General features: G+C 37.5%; 1 long non-coding RNA gene across 2 annotated transcripts in view; it reads left to right on the top strand.

Annotated features, from left to right (window-relative positions):
- LOC132354178 (uncharacterized) overlaps positions 1-10923 on the top strand; it is a 359922-nt gene extending 348999 nt beyond the window's left edge. For both annotated transcript variants that reach the window (XR_009499206.1, XR_009499202.1), the window contains one exon: positions 10803-10923. This is a non-coding gene — a long non-coding RNA (uncharacterized LOC132354178). The remainder of the gene's footprint in view (positions 1-10802) is intronic.
- The last annotated feature ends 6224 nt before the right edge of the window (positions 10924-17147 follow it).

Here is a 17147-nt window from a genome sequence, read left to right as displayed (position 1 = left end):
AATCAAACTTTTGATTATTTAAACATTCAGAAGATGCTATGTGTAAATTTTTGCTCATTTAACATATTCAACTATTGTGCATGTGGTAAATCATGTCAAAATTTCATTTCCATTTATCTTGACTAATCAAGATATGAAGATTTTTTGTTTTTCTATTTTCCTACATACATATATGTGTATGTTTATATAGATAGAGATAGATAGATATTTATGTACATAAATAATTGTTTCTTCAAAGATATTTATATACATAAATAATTGTTTCTTCAATTAAATACGACTTTTAATGAACTTCTGTCATGGTATCCTCTTCCTTTTAGGTAAAGCGTAGAGAGAAAGAACCACATATTCAAATATGGCTTGAGAGAAGTAAAAATGTCTCATAATTTAAAGGATATATTTCAGGTTAATGGAAAAGAGGTTTATTTGGTTTGTTCATTTTCATTTATGTCTTTGTAAACGTACCTTTTCTCAAATATAGTTTCGTATATGTAGGGCATAACCTATTTTTTTACTTTTTTAAAGATCCCTCATGGTTTTTGTTGAAAGGTGTTCTGCCTCTCTAAAAAGGAGTAAAAGTATCTTCTAGGTGTAGACTTCATTCCTTGCTCTCAGAATAGGGAATAGAAATTCTCAATTGTCAATAACATTCCAGATTGACTGCTGTTCAGGTTAAAACCTGAACAATCATCATGATTTCCCTAGGAATATTTAATTACTGTTGACATCCAAGTTAGAAAATCTGGTTGGAATGTGTAGTTCTTCTCAAACTGTAGTTTGTCTTACATTGTTTTGGATTTATGAAGGCCATGTCATTTCCTCCAGAATAGCACACAGTAAATATATGTGCCTTAACATGCACATTTAGAGATTTTATTTTTATTCATGTCTCTGTCTTGATTATTGTTTTTGATTTTCAATTTCCCTTTTCAAAAGCTTTCAAGATAGTGTTTGTCCTCCAGCTCAGGGGTCAGGAAACATTTTCTTTAAAGGGTCACTTGTTGAATATTTTAGGCTTTGTGGACCACATGGTCTCAACTGTGTCTTTGTAGTGGGAAAGCAGTCGTATAGGGTCAGAAAAAAATTGGGCATGCCTGTGTTCCAATAAAACTTTATTTACAAAGAAAGGTAGTGGGTCAGATTTGGCTCACAGGCCTTAATTTACTGACGTCTGCTCTAGTTCAGTGTTATTCATAGTTATTACCAGTCTAGAATAAGATAAATAGCTTCTACCAGAATGTAAATCTACACAGTGCTTTCTTCACTGAGGAAGTCTTGTTATGAAAAATATGTAAGTTGAACTAATTATTATTTTGTGACAGTAGTTGACTTACATTCTGCTGCAAGCTCCTTATCTCACCATGGACTGGAGTCAGTTTTTTCATCCAGCACTGGCCCAGGGAAGACACCATGAATGGCACTGCTCAGGCTTATTCTCGTATGTATCAGTCCCTGAAAACTGCAATTTATGATTTGATTACATTTATTTTTTTCCAACATAGAGAATATTTCTTTTTGCTGCTTATTTTGTTGTTACTGTTGGAAATACAGCTCAAATAAAAGGCAAAAAACAGGAGTTGTGTTAAAGATCACTTACTTCTCTAGCAGCTATGGAAGAGTTATCTCCTCAGCACTGATGGACTTTCTCACCTCATTCCCTTTGTTTCCTTGATTCAAGAAATATTCATGTTGTTTTGTCTTTAAGGACAATAAGACTTTTTTTTTTTAACATTTTTATTGGAGTATAATTGCTTTACAATGGTATGTTAGTTTCTGCTTTATAACAAACTGAATCAGTTATCCATATATATATGTTCCCATATCCCTTCCCTCTTGCGTCTCCCTCCCTCCTACCCTCCCTATCCCACCCCTCTAGGTGGTCACAAACCACCAAGCTGATCTCCCTGTGCTATGCGGCTGCTTCCCACTAGCTATCTATTTTACATTTGGTAGTGTATATATGTCCATGCCACTTTCTCACCCTGTCACATCTTACCCCTCCCCCTCCCCATATCCTCAAGTCCATTCTCTAGTAGCTCTGTGTCTTTATTCCCGTCTTGCCACTAGGTTCTTCATGGTCTTTTTTTTTTTTTCCCCTTAGATTCCATATATATGTGTTAGCATACTGTATTTGTTTTTCTCTTTCTGACTTACTTCACTCTGTATGACAGACTCTAACTCCATCCACCTCACTACAAATACCTCCATTTCGTTTCTTTCTATGGCTGAGTAATATTCCATTGTATATATGTGCCACATCTTCTTTATCCATTCATCTGATGATGGACACTTAGGTTGCTTCCATGTCCTGGCTATTGTAAATAGAGCTGCAATGAATATTTTAGTACATGACTCTTTTTGAATTATGGTTTTCTCAGGGTATATGCCCAGTAGTGGGATTGCTGGGTCGTATGGTAGTTCTATTTGTAGTTTTTTAAGGAACCTCCATACTGTTCTCCATAGTGGCTGTATCAATTTACATTCCCACCAACGGTGCAAGAGTGTTCCCTTTTCTCCACACCCTCTCCAGCATTTATTGTTTGTAGATTTTTTGATGATGGCCATTCTGACCAGTGTGAGATGATATCTCATTGTAGTTTTGATTTGCATTTCTCTAATGATCAATGATGTTGAGCATTCTTTCATGTGTTTGTTGGCAATCTGTATATCTTCTTTGGAGAAACGTCTATTTAGGTCTTCTGCCCATTTTTGGATTGGGTTGTTTGTTTTTTTGTTATTGAGCTGCATGAGCTGCTTGTAAATCTTGCAGATTAATCCTTTGTCAGTTGCTTCATTTGCAAATATTTCTCCCATTCTGAGGGTTGTCTTTTGGTCTTGTTTATGGTTTCCTTTGCTGTGCAAATCTTTTAAGTTTCATTAGGTCCCATTTGTTTCTTTTTGTTTTTTATTTCCATTTCTCTAGGGGTTGGGTCAAAAAGGATCTTGCTGTGATTTATGTCATAGAGTGTTCTGCCTATGTTTTCCTCTAAGAGTTTGATAGTGTCTGGCCTTACATTTAGGTCTTTAATCCATTTTGAGTTTATTTTTGTGTATGGTGTCAGGGAGTGTTCTAATTTCATACTTTTACATGTAGCTGTCCAGTTTTCCCAGCACCACTTATTGAAGAGGCTGTCTTTTCTCCACTGTATATGCTTGCCTCCTTTATCAAAGATAAGGTGACCATATGTGCGTGGGTTTATCTCTGGGCTTTCTATCCTGTTCCATTGATCTATGTTTCTGTTTTTGTGCCAGTACCAAACTCTCTTGATTACTGTAGCTTTGTAATATAGTCTGAAGTCAGGGAGCCTGATTCCTCCAGCTCCATTTTTCGTTCTCAAGATTGCTTTGGCTATTCGGGGTCTTTTGTGTTTCCATACAAATTGTGAAATTTTTTGTTCTAGTTCTGTGAAAAATGCCAGTGGTAGTTTGATAGGGATTGCATTGAATCTATACATTGCTTTGGGTAGTAGAGTCCTTTTCACAATGTTGATTCTTCCAATCCAAGAACATGGTATATCTCTCCATCTATTTGTATCATCTTTAATTTCTTTCAGCAGTGTCTTATAATTTTCTGCATACAGGTCTTTTGTCTCCTTAGGTAGGTTTATTTCTAGATATTTTATTCTTTTTGTTGCAATGGTAAACGGGAGTGTTTTCTTAATTTCACTTTCAGATTTTTCATTAGTGTATAGGAATGCAAGAGACTTCTGTGCATTAATTTTGTATCCTGCTACTTTACCAAATTCATTGATTAGCTCTAGTAGTTTTCTGGTGGCATGTTTAGGATTCTCTATGTATAGTATCATGTCATCTGCAAACAGTGACAGCTTTACTTCTTCTTTTCTGATTTGGATTCCTTTTATTTCTTTTTCTTCTCTGATTGCTGTGGCTAACACTTCCAAAACTATGTTGAAGAATAGTGGTGAGAGTGGGCAACCTTGTCTTGTTTCTGATCTTAGTGGAAATGGTTTCAGTTTTTCACCATTGAGGACAGTGTTGGCTGTGAGTTTGTCATATATGGCCTTTATTATGTTGAGGAAAGTTCCCTCTATGCCTACTTTCTGCAGGGCTTTTATCATAAATGGGTGTTGAATTTTGTCGAAAGCTTTCTCTGCATCTATTGAGATGATCATATGGTTTTTCTCCTTCAATTTGTTAATATGATGTATCACGTTGATTGATTCCCGTATACTGAAGAATCCTTGCATTCCTGGAATAAACCCCACTTGATCATGGTGTATGATCCTTTTAATGTGCTGTTGGATTCTGTTTGCTAGTATTTTGTTGAGGATTTTTGCATCTATGTTCATCAGTGATATTGGCCTGTAGTTTTCTTTCTTTGTGACATCTTTGTCTGGTTTTGGTATCAGTGTGATGGTGGCCTCATAGAATGAGTTGGGGAGTGTTCCTCCCTCTGCAATATTTTGGAAGAGTTTGAGAAGGATAGGTGTTAGCTCTTCTCTAAATGTTTGATAGAATTCGCCAGTGAAGCCATCTGGTCCTGAGCTTTTGTTTGTTGGAAGATTTTTAATCACAGTTTCAATTTCAGTGCTTGTGATTGGTCTGTTCATATTTTCTATTTCTTCCTGGTTCAGTCTCGGCAGTTTGTGCATTTCTAAGAATCTGTCCATTTCTTCCAGGTTGTCCATTTTATTGGCATAGAGTTGCTTGTAGTAATCTCTCATGATCTTTTGTATTCTGCAGTGTCAGTGGTTACTTCTCCTTTTTCATTTCTAATTCTGTTGATTTGAGTCTTCTCCCTTTTTTTCTTGATGAGTCTGGCTAATGGTTTATCAATTTTGTTTATCTTCTCGAAGAACCAGCTTTTAGTTTTATTGATCTTTGCTATTGTCTCCTTCATTTCTTTTTCATTTATTTCTGATCTGATCTTTATGATTTCTTTCCTTCTGCTAGCTTTGGGTTTTTTTTTTGGTCTTCTTTCTCTAATTGCTTTAGGTGCAAGGTTAGGTTGTTTATTTGAGATGTTTCCTGTTTCTTGATGTAGGCTTGTATTGCTGTAAACTTCCCTGTTAGAAATGCTTTTGCTGCATCCCATAGGTTTTGGGTCGTCGTGTCTCCATTGTCATTTGTTTCTAGGTATTTTTTGATTTCCCCTTTGATTTCTTCAGTGATCACTTCGTTATTAAGTAGTGTATTATGTAGCCTCCATATATTTGTATTTTTTACAGATCTTTTCCTGTAATTGATATCTAGTCTCATAGCGTTGTGGTCGGAAAAGATACTTGATACGATTTCAATTTTCTTAAATTTACCAAGGCTTGATTTGTGACCCAAGATATGATCTATCCTGGAGAATGTTCCATGAGCACTTGAGAAAAATGTGTATTCTGTTGTTTTTGGGTGGAATGTCCTATAAATATCAATTAAGTCCATCTTGTTTAATGTATCATTTAAAGCTTGTGTTTCTTTATTTATTTTCATTTTGGATGATCTGTCCATTGCTGAAAGTGGGGTGTTAAAGTCCCCTACTATGATTGTGTTACTGTCGATTTCCCCTTTTATGGCTGTTAGTATTTGCCTTATGTGTTGAGGTGCTCCTATGTTGGGTGCATAAATATATACAATTGTTATACCTTCTTCTTGGATCGATCCCTTGATCATTATATAGTGTCCTTCTTTGTCTCTTGTAATAGTCTTTATTTTAAAGTCTATTTTGTCTGATATGAGAATTGCTACTCCAGCTTTCTTTTGATTTCCCTTTGCATGGAATATCTTTTTCCATCCCCTCACTTTCAGTCTGTATGTGTCCCTAGGTCTGAAGTGGGTCTCTTGTAGACAGCATATATACGGGTCTTGTTTTTGTATCCATTCAGCCAGTCTGTGTCTTTTGGTGGGAGCATTTAATCCATTTACATTTAAGGTAATTATCGATATGTATGTTCCTATTCCCATTTTCTTAAATGTTTTGGGTTTGTTATTGTAGGTGTTTTCCTTCTCTTGTGTTTCTTGCCTAGAGAAGTTCCTTTAGCATTTGTTGTAAAGCTGGTTTGGTGGTGCTGAACTCTCTCAGCTTTTCCTTGTCTGTAAAGGTTTTAATTTCTCCATCAAATCTGAATGAGATCCTTGCTGGGTAGAGTAATCTTGGTTGTAGGTTTTTCTCCTTCATCACTTTAAGTATATCCTGCCACTCCCTTCTGGCTTGCAGAGTTTCTGCTGAAAGATCAGCTGTTAACCTTATGGGGATTCCCTTGTGTGTTATTTGTTGTTTTTCCCTTGCTGCTTTTAATATGTTTTCTTTATATTTAATTTTTGAGAGTTTGATTAATATGTGTCTTGGCGTGTTTCTCCTTGGATTTATCCTGTATGGGACTCTCTGTGCTTCCAGGACTTGATTAACTATTTCTTTTACCATATTAGGGAAGTTTTCAACTATAATCTCTTCAAATATTTTCTCAGTCCCTTTCTTTTTCTCTTCTTCTTCTGGGACCCCTATAATTCGAATGTTGGTGCGTTTAATGTTGTCCCAGAGGTCTCTGAGACTGTCCTCAGTTCTTTTCATTCTTTTTTCTTTATTCTGCTCTGCAGTAGTTATTTCCACTATTTTATCTTCCAGGTCACTTACCCGTTCTTCTGCCTCAGTTATTCTGCTATTGATCCCTTCTAGAGTATTTTTAATTTCATTTATTGTGTTTTTCATCGTTGCTTGGTTCCTCTTTAGTTCTTCTACGTCCTTGTTAAATGTTTCTTGCATTTTGTCTATTCTATTTCCAAGATTTTGGATCATCTTTCCTATCATTATTCTGAATTCTTTTTCAGGTAGACTGCCTATTTCCTCTTCATTTTTTAGGTCTGGTGTGTTTTGACCCTCCTCCTTCATCTGCTGTGTGTTTTTCTGTCTTCTCATTTTGCTTATCTTACTGTGTTTGGGGTCTCCTTTTCACAGGCTGCAGGTTTGTAGTTCCCGTTGTTTTTGGTATCTGTCCCCAGTGGCTAAGGTTGGTTCAGTGGGTTGTGTAGGCTTCCTGGTGGAGGGGACTAGTGCCTGTGTTCTGGTGGATGAGGCTGGATCTTGTCTTTCTGGTGGGCACATCCATGTCTGGTGATGTGTTTTGGGGTGTCTGTGGCCTTATTATGATTTTAGGCAGCCTCTCTGCTAATGGATGGGGCTGTGTTCCTGTCTTGCTAGTTGTTTGGCATAGGGTGTCCAGCACTGTAGCTTGCTGGTCGTTGAGTGAAGCTGGGTCTTGATGTTGAGGTGGAGATCTCTGAGAGATTTTCGCCATTTGGTATTACGTGGAGCTGGGAGTTCTCTTGTGGACCAGTGTCCTGAACTTGGCTCTCCCACCTGAGGCACAGCCCTGATGCCTGGCTGAAGCACCAAGAGCCTTTCATCCACACGGCTCAGAATAAAAGGGAGAAAAAATAGAGAGAAAGAAAGAGGATAAAATAAAATAAAATAAAATAAAATAAAGCTATTATAATAAAAAATAAGAAAAAAATTATTAAGAAATAATTTATTAAGAAGAAAAATTTTTTTAATTTTTAAAAATAAATTTATTAATTTTTTATAATAAAAAATAAGAAAAAATGTATTAAGAAAAAAATTTTTAATTTTTTAAAATAAAAATTAAGCAAAAAGTTACTAAGAAAAAAATTTTTTTAATTTTTTAAAATAAAAAATAAGGAAAAAATTATTAAGAAAAAATTTATTAGGAAAAAAAATTTTTTAAGTTAAAAAAAAAAAAAAAAAAAGGACAGACCGAACCCTAGGACAAATGGTGAAAGCAAAGCTATACAGACAAAATCTCACCCAGAAGCATACACATATACACTCACAAAAAAAGGAAAAGGGGAAAAAATAATATATCCTGTTCCCAAAGTCCACCTCCTGAATTTGGGATGATTCGTTGTCTATTCAGGTATTCAACAGATGCAGGTACATCAAGTTGTTTGTGGAGCTTTAATCCGCTGCTTCTGAGGCTGCTGGGAGAAATTTCCCTTTCTCTTCTGTGTTCGCACAGCTCCCGGGGTTCAGCTTTGGCTTTGGACCCGCCTCTGCGTGTAGGTCGCCTGAGGGCGTCTGTTCCCCGCTCAGACAGGACGGGGTTAAAGGAGCAGCTGCTTCGGGGGCTCTGGCTCACTCAGGCCGGGGGGAGGGAGCGGTACGGAGGAGGCAGGGCGAGCCTGCGGCGGCAGAGGCGTCGTGACGTTGCAGCAGCCTGAGGCGCGCCGTGCGTTCTCCCGGGAAGTTGTTCCCGGATCACAGGACCCTGACAGTGGCGGGCTGCACCGGCTCCCGGGAGGGGCGGTGTGGAGAGTGACCTGTGCTCGCACACAGGCTTCTTGGTGGCGGCAGCAGCAGCCTTAGCGTCTCCTGCCCGTCTCTGGGGTCCGCGCTGATAGCTGCGGCTCGTGCTTGTCTCTGGAAGTCGTTTAGGCGGCGCTCTGAATCCCCTCTCCTCGCGCACCAGGAAACAAAGAGGCAAGAAAAAGTCTCTTGCCTGTTCAGCAGCTCCAGACCTTTTTCCCGGACTCCCTCCCGGCTAGCTGTGGTGCACTAACCCCTTCAGGCTGTGTTCACGCCGCCAACCCCAGTCCTCTACCTGGGATCCGACCGAAGCCCGAGCCTCAGCTCCCAGCCCCGCCCGCCCTGGCAGGGGAGCAGACAAGCCTCTCGGGCTGGTGAGTGCTGCTCGGCACCGATCCTCTGGGCGGGAGTGTCTCCGCTTTGCCCTCCGCACCCCTGTGGCTGCGCTCTCCTCCATGGCTCCGAAGCTACTCCCTCCGCCACCCACCGTCTCTGCCCAAGAAGGGGCTTCCTAGTGTGTGGAAACCTTTCCTCCGTCATGGCTCCCTCCCACTGGTGCAGGTCCTGTCCCTATTCTTTTGTCTGTTATTTCTTTTTTCTTTTGCCCTACCCAAGTACGGGGGGAGTTTCTTGCCTTTTGGGAGGTCTGACGTCTTCTGCCAGCGTTCAGTAGGTGTTTTGTAGGAGCAGTTCCACGTGTAGATGTATTTCTAATGTATCTGTGGGAAGGAAGGTGATCTCCGCGTCTTACTCTTCCGCCATCTTGCCCAGACCCCCGACAATAAGACTTTTATAGTAGATTGTTTATTGAAGGGAATATTTAGGGGTGATAATTAATTTTAACTTCTTTAAAAAAATTCATTTTATTTAAGTATAGTTGATTTACAATATTGTGTTAGTTTCTGGTGTATAGCAAAGTGATTCAGTTATATATATATATATTTATATATATATATATTCTTTTTCATATTCTTTTCCATTATGGTTTATTATAGGATATTGAATATAGTTTCTTGTGCTATACAGTAGGACCTTGTTGTTTATCCATTCTCTATGTAATATTTTGCATCTGCTAATCCCAAACTCCCAATCCATCCCTCCTCCACCCCCCTCTCACCTTGGCAACCACAAGTCTGTTCTCTATGTCTGCGAGTCTGTTTCTGTTTAGTAGATAAGCTCATTTGTGTCATATTTTAAATGCACATGTAAGTGATATCATATGATATTTGTCATTCTCTTTCTGACTTCACTTAGTATGATAATGTCGAGGTCCATCCATGTTGCTGAAAATGGCATTATTTCATTCTTTCTTATGGCTGAGTATTATACCATTGCATGTATATTAATTTTAACTTTTTATGTCAAATAGTAGTAATAGAAAGGACATTTGGAGAAAACTTATGCACATTTGCCAATTGATTTGTGTATTCATATCAAAAACATAGAGTTAAAAATGTTATGATATGTTGCTGTGATAAGTACATGTGAAAGTGTTTCCCTTCATTTTCTAGGTAATTCAGGGGAGTGTTGAGGATGGATGTATACTATTTTCATGACTTTGCAAGCCAACACGTGCAGTCTAAGACTGTTATTGTAGATGCATTGTCAGTATGTCCAGTCTTCAAACAATACAAGACATGCAATTTTAAGTGTGTGAAATTAGGAGATTATATTCTTTCTTTCTTATCTCTGTGTGATAGAATTTCCCACTTCTCAAAATCTGAACTGTTGGGTGTTTTTCTATACCGTATAATCTTTGTCAAATTAAACATTTAAGCTTAAAATGTTTATACAAATTGACCATTCGGTTTTGAATGTTTGTCTTTAATTTTTTTTAACCTACCAAATGACAGTTCAAAATGAACTAAATGGCTTACGTGTCAAATCTGTCACCATCTTACATTTTTTGTTTTACCGATGGTGATTAGTGGATAATTTGTGGGATGCTGTGACCATTCACTACTGCAAACAAATAATCTTATGACACATATTGTATTTCTACCCACATTTTAAAATACCTTCTCAATATTCAAAATGTATAGGCTTTCTTCTCTGAGTAATACAGCACCTTTTCCTTCTTCCACAAATCACTCGGAATAGGTTGCAAGTCTTGGCTTTATGTGGATTTTAGAGACGTGAGAGAAACCATCTCAAAAGATAAAGTGTGGATTGGTAGAACCGTATATTCATTCCTTCATTAAGCATTTATTGGTCCATTATTCAGTGTTCAGAATTTTTGTTTGGAACACCTAAAGATAACAATTCAGTTTGATAGGACTTCATAAATGTACTTTATAATTTAGATTTAGGTTTTCATGGCTTTATCAATTTAGCTACATACAAGCGGGGCTGTTTGATCATATTCTAGTTCCTGGCTTCAACGTTTCAAGCCTCTCCAGGGCAGAAATGAAAGATTATGAGTGTGCTACATTTCTATAGCTCTGTCACTTCTACCCCAACCCTAGCTTACTTTCATGTCTGCAGTAAAAATTTTGATCCAGGTCAGATTTGTGTGAACGTTATTTTTTTTCAGATTGACTGACCCTGTGACTGAATTTTGCAATGAATCCTTATCAGGTTGTTATACGCCACTGCAACTGGGCACCTTACAATTAGGTGGAAGAAACATGTTACCAGAGGATGTGCTGACTGGATAAAAAGTAGGTTTTACCTTGTTTCATTTTTTTTGAGCATAGAATCTACTTTAAAAGTTTGCAAGTCTTTAAAGCATTAGCTCCAGATATTTTAAATGTGCTAAGGTGAGAAAGTGCAGTGAAAAACATAAAACATTGTGTGAAGGAGATTCTGATGTACTATTTTATTAAAGAAAGTAGATGGAAGTTCAGGAGCATATTGGCAAGAAACCCCCAAAAGCTAGGTTTTCCTGTTTTAATTTTCCTAACAACTGGTTGTGAGGTGATGGATAGGTCATGGTCTTCCTTGTGTCCCAAGGTATCTACAGACTTCAGATCATAATTTGTAATCAATTAGTGTTGCCACTCTGAATTGACATAATTTTGACCAAAGTCAAAGGAACGGTGTTTTATTTAATTCATCCAAAATGGATAAATGAGCAATGTCTATAAGACAGTTTGAAATTGAAAATAGCTCATAGACTTCCCATGACTATCTTGAAAGGTGGTATGCAGAGTGATTAAAATATCTAGGTTGCTTGGGTTCAAATCTTAGCTCAGCCAGTTACTAACTGAGTGACCTTGGTCAAAGTTTCTTCCTCTCTCTCTCTGCATTAATCTCCTTGTTTGTAGAATGAAGAACACTAAGCTCACAGCTTTGTTGTAAAGGATTAAATATTTCATAGATGTAACGTATATAAAACAGTTTCTGGAATACAGTAGGCACACAATAAGTGTTTTTTTATTATTATTTTATCAGTATTATCATTAGCATCATTATTGTTATTTTGGAGTCCATTTTGGCGTGAACCCTGGAGTCCAGGGTTTTGGATTGAAAACCATTGATCTAAACTCATAAACTCACTAAGCTGAATTTTTTAATTAATTAATTAATTTTATTTATTTATTTTTGGCTGCGTTGGGTCTTTGCTGCTGTGCGCCGGCTTTCTCTAGCTGTGGTGAGCGGGGGCTACTTTTTGTTGTGGTGCACGGGCTTCTCATTGAGGTGGCTTCTCTTGTTGCAGAGCACGGGCTCTAGGCGCCCGGGCTTCAGGAGTTGTGGCTCGCGGGCTCTGGAGCACAGTCTCAGTAATTGTGGTGCACGGGCTTAGTTGCTCCACGGCATGTGGGATCTTCCCAGACCAGGGCTTGAACCCATGTCCCCTACATTGGCAGGCGGATTCTTAACCACTGCGCCACCAGGGAAGCCCACTAAGCTGAATTCTAATTTAGAAAAATAAAAATTAGTCAAACAGGCATTTATAAAACAATATTCTCATTGTTAATTAGAAAAGTTATAAACTATTAGGCATTGTGTATATATGATCTAAACAGTTAATTCAAAATAGTTTGCCTCTTTGTATTTTGACTTTCTACATTGAGTTGACAAAGATTAGTCACTATATGAACCTTATTTGCTGACAAATACACAGAAGACTTTTCCATCCAAGGGTGTCCACAGGCTGAAAACTAGATCGTTCTTTTGGGATTGACATTATTTTATCTAGAAATCAGCTTTCTTTTTAATTTCCAGCAGTATTTTCTCCCTTCCTTCCTTCCTTCCTGTATTGATAACTATAAGGTAAGTTTTCTGTGCTACAGCCTGAGGATGCCACATTTGGACCATATATCCAAGTATGTCAAAGAGTAGAAAGTTTTCTGAGTTCTTTATAGTTATACATACTGTATAAAAGACTCAGGGTAAAAAAAAATTATGTATAAAAGAGCCCATAGTCTATGTATACCATATTATGAATGGTATATATTTAGAATAAATTTATTCTAAATTGTAGACTGCACTGTGTGATATACTCCCAGAAAATACCATCCTAGTAACACACACTTTTGTTTATTATTTCACTTGGGAAGGTTGGTTTTGCCTGGGCAGCCCTGACTTAAAAGTAAAACAGGTTCTATCTGGTGAAGCATCTTATCTGAATGTTGCTTGAAAAACTCTGCGTTCTGTAATAATGTGCACAAAATAATGTAAACTTAAACAGGTGCTGGTCTGGTTTTATTACATTTAGTTCTGGGCTATGTAGACAAATATCTAAGGTACATTTGGCAACATATAATAATATATCACTGGTACAAAAAATGTTTTGTATGTGAACAGCGTCACTGTACTTTTTATTTAAATGTATAGATTTGCCCTAGAGCCATGCTGTCACTTCTGTTTATTAAAATACGTGGCCTTAAGAAACACTATCATAATACATCTCCTCAAGATCTGTAGAAACCTCTGGATTTTAAATTTTTATGTTCTGATATTTTCTTCTAGTAATGAAACAATCCCAGTTTCTCGTAAAGAATAACACATTTGCAGAACCTCATAGGAATTCTAATTTTTAAACTGGAAAAAATTGTGATACTAGGAAATATTATTAGAACTATTTTCATTCGTTTTCACTTTAAAAGAAATGGTCTAAAAAGAGGTTTTAAACTTTTTTTTTTTTTTAATGTGGACCATTTTTAAAGTCCCCACTGAATTTGTTACAATATTGCCTCCGTTCCATGCCCTGGTCTTTTGGCCACAAGGCATGTGGGATCCCACCTCCCCAACCAGGGATCGAACCCACACCCCCTGCATCAGAAGGCGAAGTCCTTAACCACTGGGCCGCCAGGGAAATCCCTAAACTTTCTTTTTTAAGGTCTTTGTACTTATTCTCACTTTCTACATTCATAAAATCTTGTTAGCTCTTTTACATCATTGACAAGAAAAAATACCAAACATAAACATGAAAAATAGACTATTTAATAGTTACCAGTTGAAATATATCAATACTTAATTTTAATGGGAAATAATTAAATTCTCAAGTATATGTCATACAATTTGGTCCATAATGGTAGATTCATTTGGAAAACCCAGAGTATTACTTTTTTCTTTTGTAATAATAATTTTTGATTCACTTATAGTTAGTTTCAATTAAAGTTGAAAATATTCGTATCATAAGGCAAATAGCTAATTTGTATAGATTACTTTGAGGCTTCTCTATTAAATTTTGTTTTGTTTTGTTTTTTTTAAACATCTTTATTGAAATATAATTGCTTTACAATGGTGTGTTAGTTTCTGCTTTATAACAAAGTGAATCAGTTATACATATGTTCCCATATCTCTTCCCTCTTGCATCTCCCTCCCTCCCTCCCTCCCCATCCCACCCTTCTAGGTGGTCACAAAGCACCGAGCTGATCTCCCTGTGCTATGCGGCTGCTTCCCACTAGCTATCTATTTTACATTTGGTAGTGTATATATGTCCATGACACTCTCTCACCCTGTCACATCTCACCTCTCCCCCTCCCGATATCCTCAAGTCCATTCTCTAGTAGGTCTGTGTCTTTATTCCCGTCTTGCCACTAGGTTCTTCATGGCCTTTTTTTTTTTTTTTCCTTAGATTCCATGTATACGTGTTAGCATACTGTATTTGTTTTTCTCTTTCTGACTTACTTCACTCTGTATGACAGTCTCTAGGTCCATCCACCTCATTACAAATACCTCCATTTCATTTCTTTTTATGGCTGAGCAATATTCCATTGTATATATGTGCCACATCGTCTTTATCCATTCATCTGATGATGGACACTTAGGTTGCTTCCATGTCCTGGCTATTGTAAATAGAGCTGCAATGAACATTTTGGTACATGATTCTTTTTGAACTATGGTTTTCTCAGGGTATATGCCCAGTAGTGGGATTGCTGGGTCGTATGGTAGTTCTATTTGTAGTTTTTCAAGGAACCTCCATACTGTTCTCCATAGTGGCTGTATCAATTTACATTCCCACCAACAGTGCAAGAGTGTTCCCTTTCCTCCACACCCTCTCCAGCATTTATTGTTTCTAGATTTTTTGATGATGGCCATTCTGACCGGTGTGAGATGATATCTCATTGTAGTTTTGATTTGCATTTCTCTAATGATTAAAGATGTTGAGCATTCTTTCATGTGTCTGTTGGCAATCTGTATATCTTCTTTGGAGAAATGTCTATTTAGGTCTTCTGCCCATTTTTGGATTGGGTTGTTCGTTTTTTTGTTATTGAGCTGCATGAGCTGCTTGTAAATCTTGGAGATTAATCCTTTGTCAGTTGCTTCATTTGCAAATATTTTCTCCCATTCTGATGGTTGTCTTTTGGTCTTGTTTATAGACTCGAGACTCATATTTGTTGGGTTTTGATCATTGAATATGATACTTTGTTTATAAAATGGTCAATCATCTTATGTCATACTTAGCAATATATCTGTGTTTGTGACTTTTCTAGTAATCAAATCATGTCTGATAAACTTGTATAGAAACGTCTTTATAAGAATTCAACAAATCTAATTCTCACAATTTGATTGTTGTAACTGAATATTGCACTCAATCTTTCTGTCCATGTCCTAGTCAAGATCTCAGAGATCACTAATAGTCCATGTTTGTTTTTAAACAATACTTGTAAATATATGATGACATAGGAATTTATCAATCTATTCACAATATTATTAACAAAAATTATATTAATAACTATTTGTATTTAGCTAAAATAGTTAAATACTCATCCAGTTAGGAAGATAGGGTAGTAAAAGTGTGACTCTAATGTATTTTAAGATGATGTAGTGATACTGCCACAGTAAACTTCTGAATTACGAGTACTATTTTATATTTTAATATTGGATTATGTGTTTTAAATATTCTTGTTATCCTTATTCTTCTCACCATTCAAGCATCAGTAAGTCTTTTATGTTCACTGCGTCAAGCACACAATATTCAGAAATATCCCTCCTTTTAATTGTTGAGTCAGAAGCATTTAGTGAATTTTATAATCTTTTTTTTTTTTTTTTTTTTTTGGCCACGCTGGCTCGCAGGATCTTAGTTTCCCTGACCAGGGATTGAACCCACACCCTCAGCAGTGAGAGCATGGAGTCCTAACCACTGGACCACCAAGGAATTCCCTGAATTTTATAATCTTATTTAAAAATATCAACAGCTCAAATTTGGATGACTCAGAGCATAGCGCTTAAACCAATAAGAGAGAATTAGTGATGAGTAGAGATAATACAAAGGGCTGGATTGTCAAATCAGACTCACTCACATGAGAAATCTTACCCAATAACAAGCTTTGCTAATAATTTCAAGAAGACATATAATCATGAGGCACAGGTGAAACAGGGAGAGATCTGGACCTTCAGTGCAGTTACTCAGGTTATTTCTTGCCAGTCAGGATGCGCTCTGGCTCAGGTTACTACGTGCGCCTCTGTGTGACATTTGTGTCTACATAAACGACACAAAAGAGGGCCATTTTGCTATGACACATTATCATTTAATTTCCAGGTGGTTGTATAGCTTATGTGACATTTTCCAGGAAGCCATGTGCCATAAATTTGTAGATTACAGGTTTGTTTAGTACCAACAATCGTAGGCAAATCAAGTATATTCTGCTAAAATATTTTCATAGATGAAGACTCTCTTGAGAGAACACCATGAGCGTGTGTACCAGGCCATCTGTTGTCAGCATGATTGTAAGGAGATTTGGCTAGATTAGCTTCTTTGTTTCCAGGGTGGCTCCCCATCTCCCTCCTCCTGCCACGAGGGAGATTGTGGATTGCAGATATAGTGCTTAATGATTTTCTTTCCAGGAGCCCTTCTTGAAGAAGATGGGTTCAACCACAGGGCAGGAAAGAGATTGAGGAAAATGCATTTCGTTTAATGGTTGCTGGGTCTTTGGAAAGAGTTTTAGTCTTTGATATAATCTTCTCAGCTGAGTCCAGGGAGAAGGTATGACTCTGGAGACACCTGATAAGTTTGGAGATATCTCAGAGCTGAATATGCCATGACTTAATGCATCTCAGGGCACAGCTAAACAAGATAGCAGGTGTCTTGGAATATTGGAGTTGTAGGCTGTCAGTGGTTGAGTGTGGTACCTTGTGGACCAGCCTGAGTCATAGCAATGTTATGGAGTTCTGCACATCCAGGCCAGGCAAGTTGAGGGAAGATTTATAAATTTACCCTGTTTACAAGAAAGGTGTGGAAATAGGTGTGAGAGCCTCACCACTGGAAGAAAGGATGTATAGAGCACAGACCCGTCACTGGATGTCATGGAGGATCAGAGACATGAACAGCAGATGCAATAGAGATAGAAGATGATACCTAGACAAGGCAGGATCAACTGGGCTCAGGGGAGGCCAGCGATGGTACCCACCATTACATGGGCAAGATGCCCTTGCTTCAGTTGCAGGAAAACATGTAAGGCCACTGGAAATTACATAACTTCAGGGA

This window comes from Balaenoptera ricei, chromosome 1 (assembly GCF_028023285.1).
Source record: "Balaenoptera ricei isolate mBalRic1 chromosome 1, mBalRic1.hap2, whole genome shotgun sequence".
NCBI classification, from domain to species: domain Eukaryota; kingdom Metazoa; phylum Chordata; class Mammalia; order Artiodactyla; family Balaenopteridae; genus Balaenoptera; species Balaenoptera ricei.
Note: the sequence above shows the minus strand (reverse complement) of the source record. Positions and strands in the feature narration are given on the sequence as shown.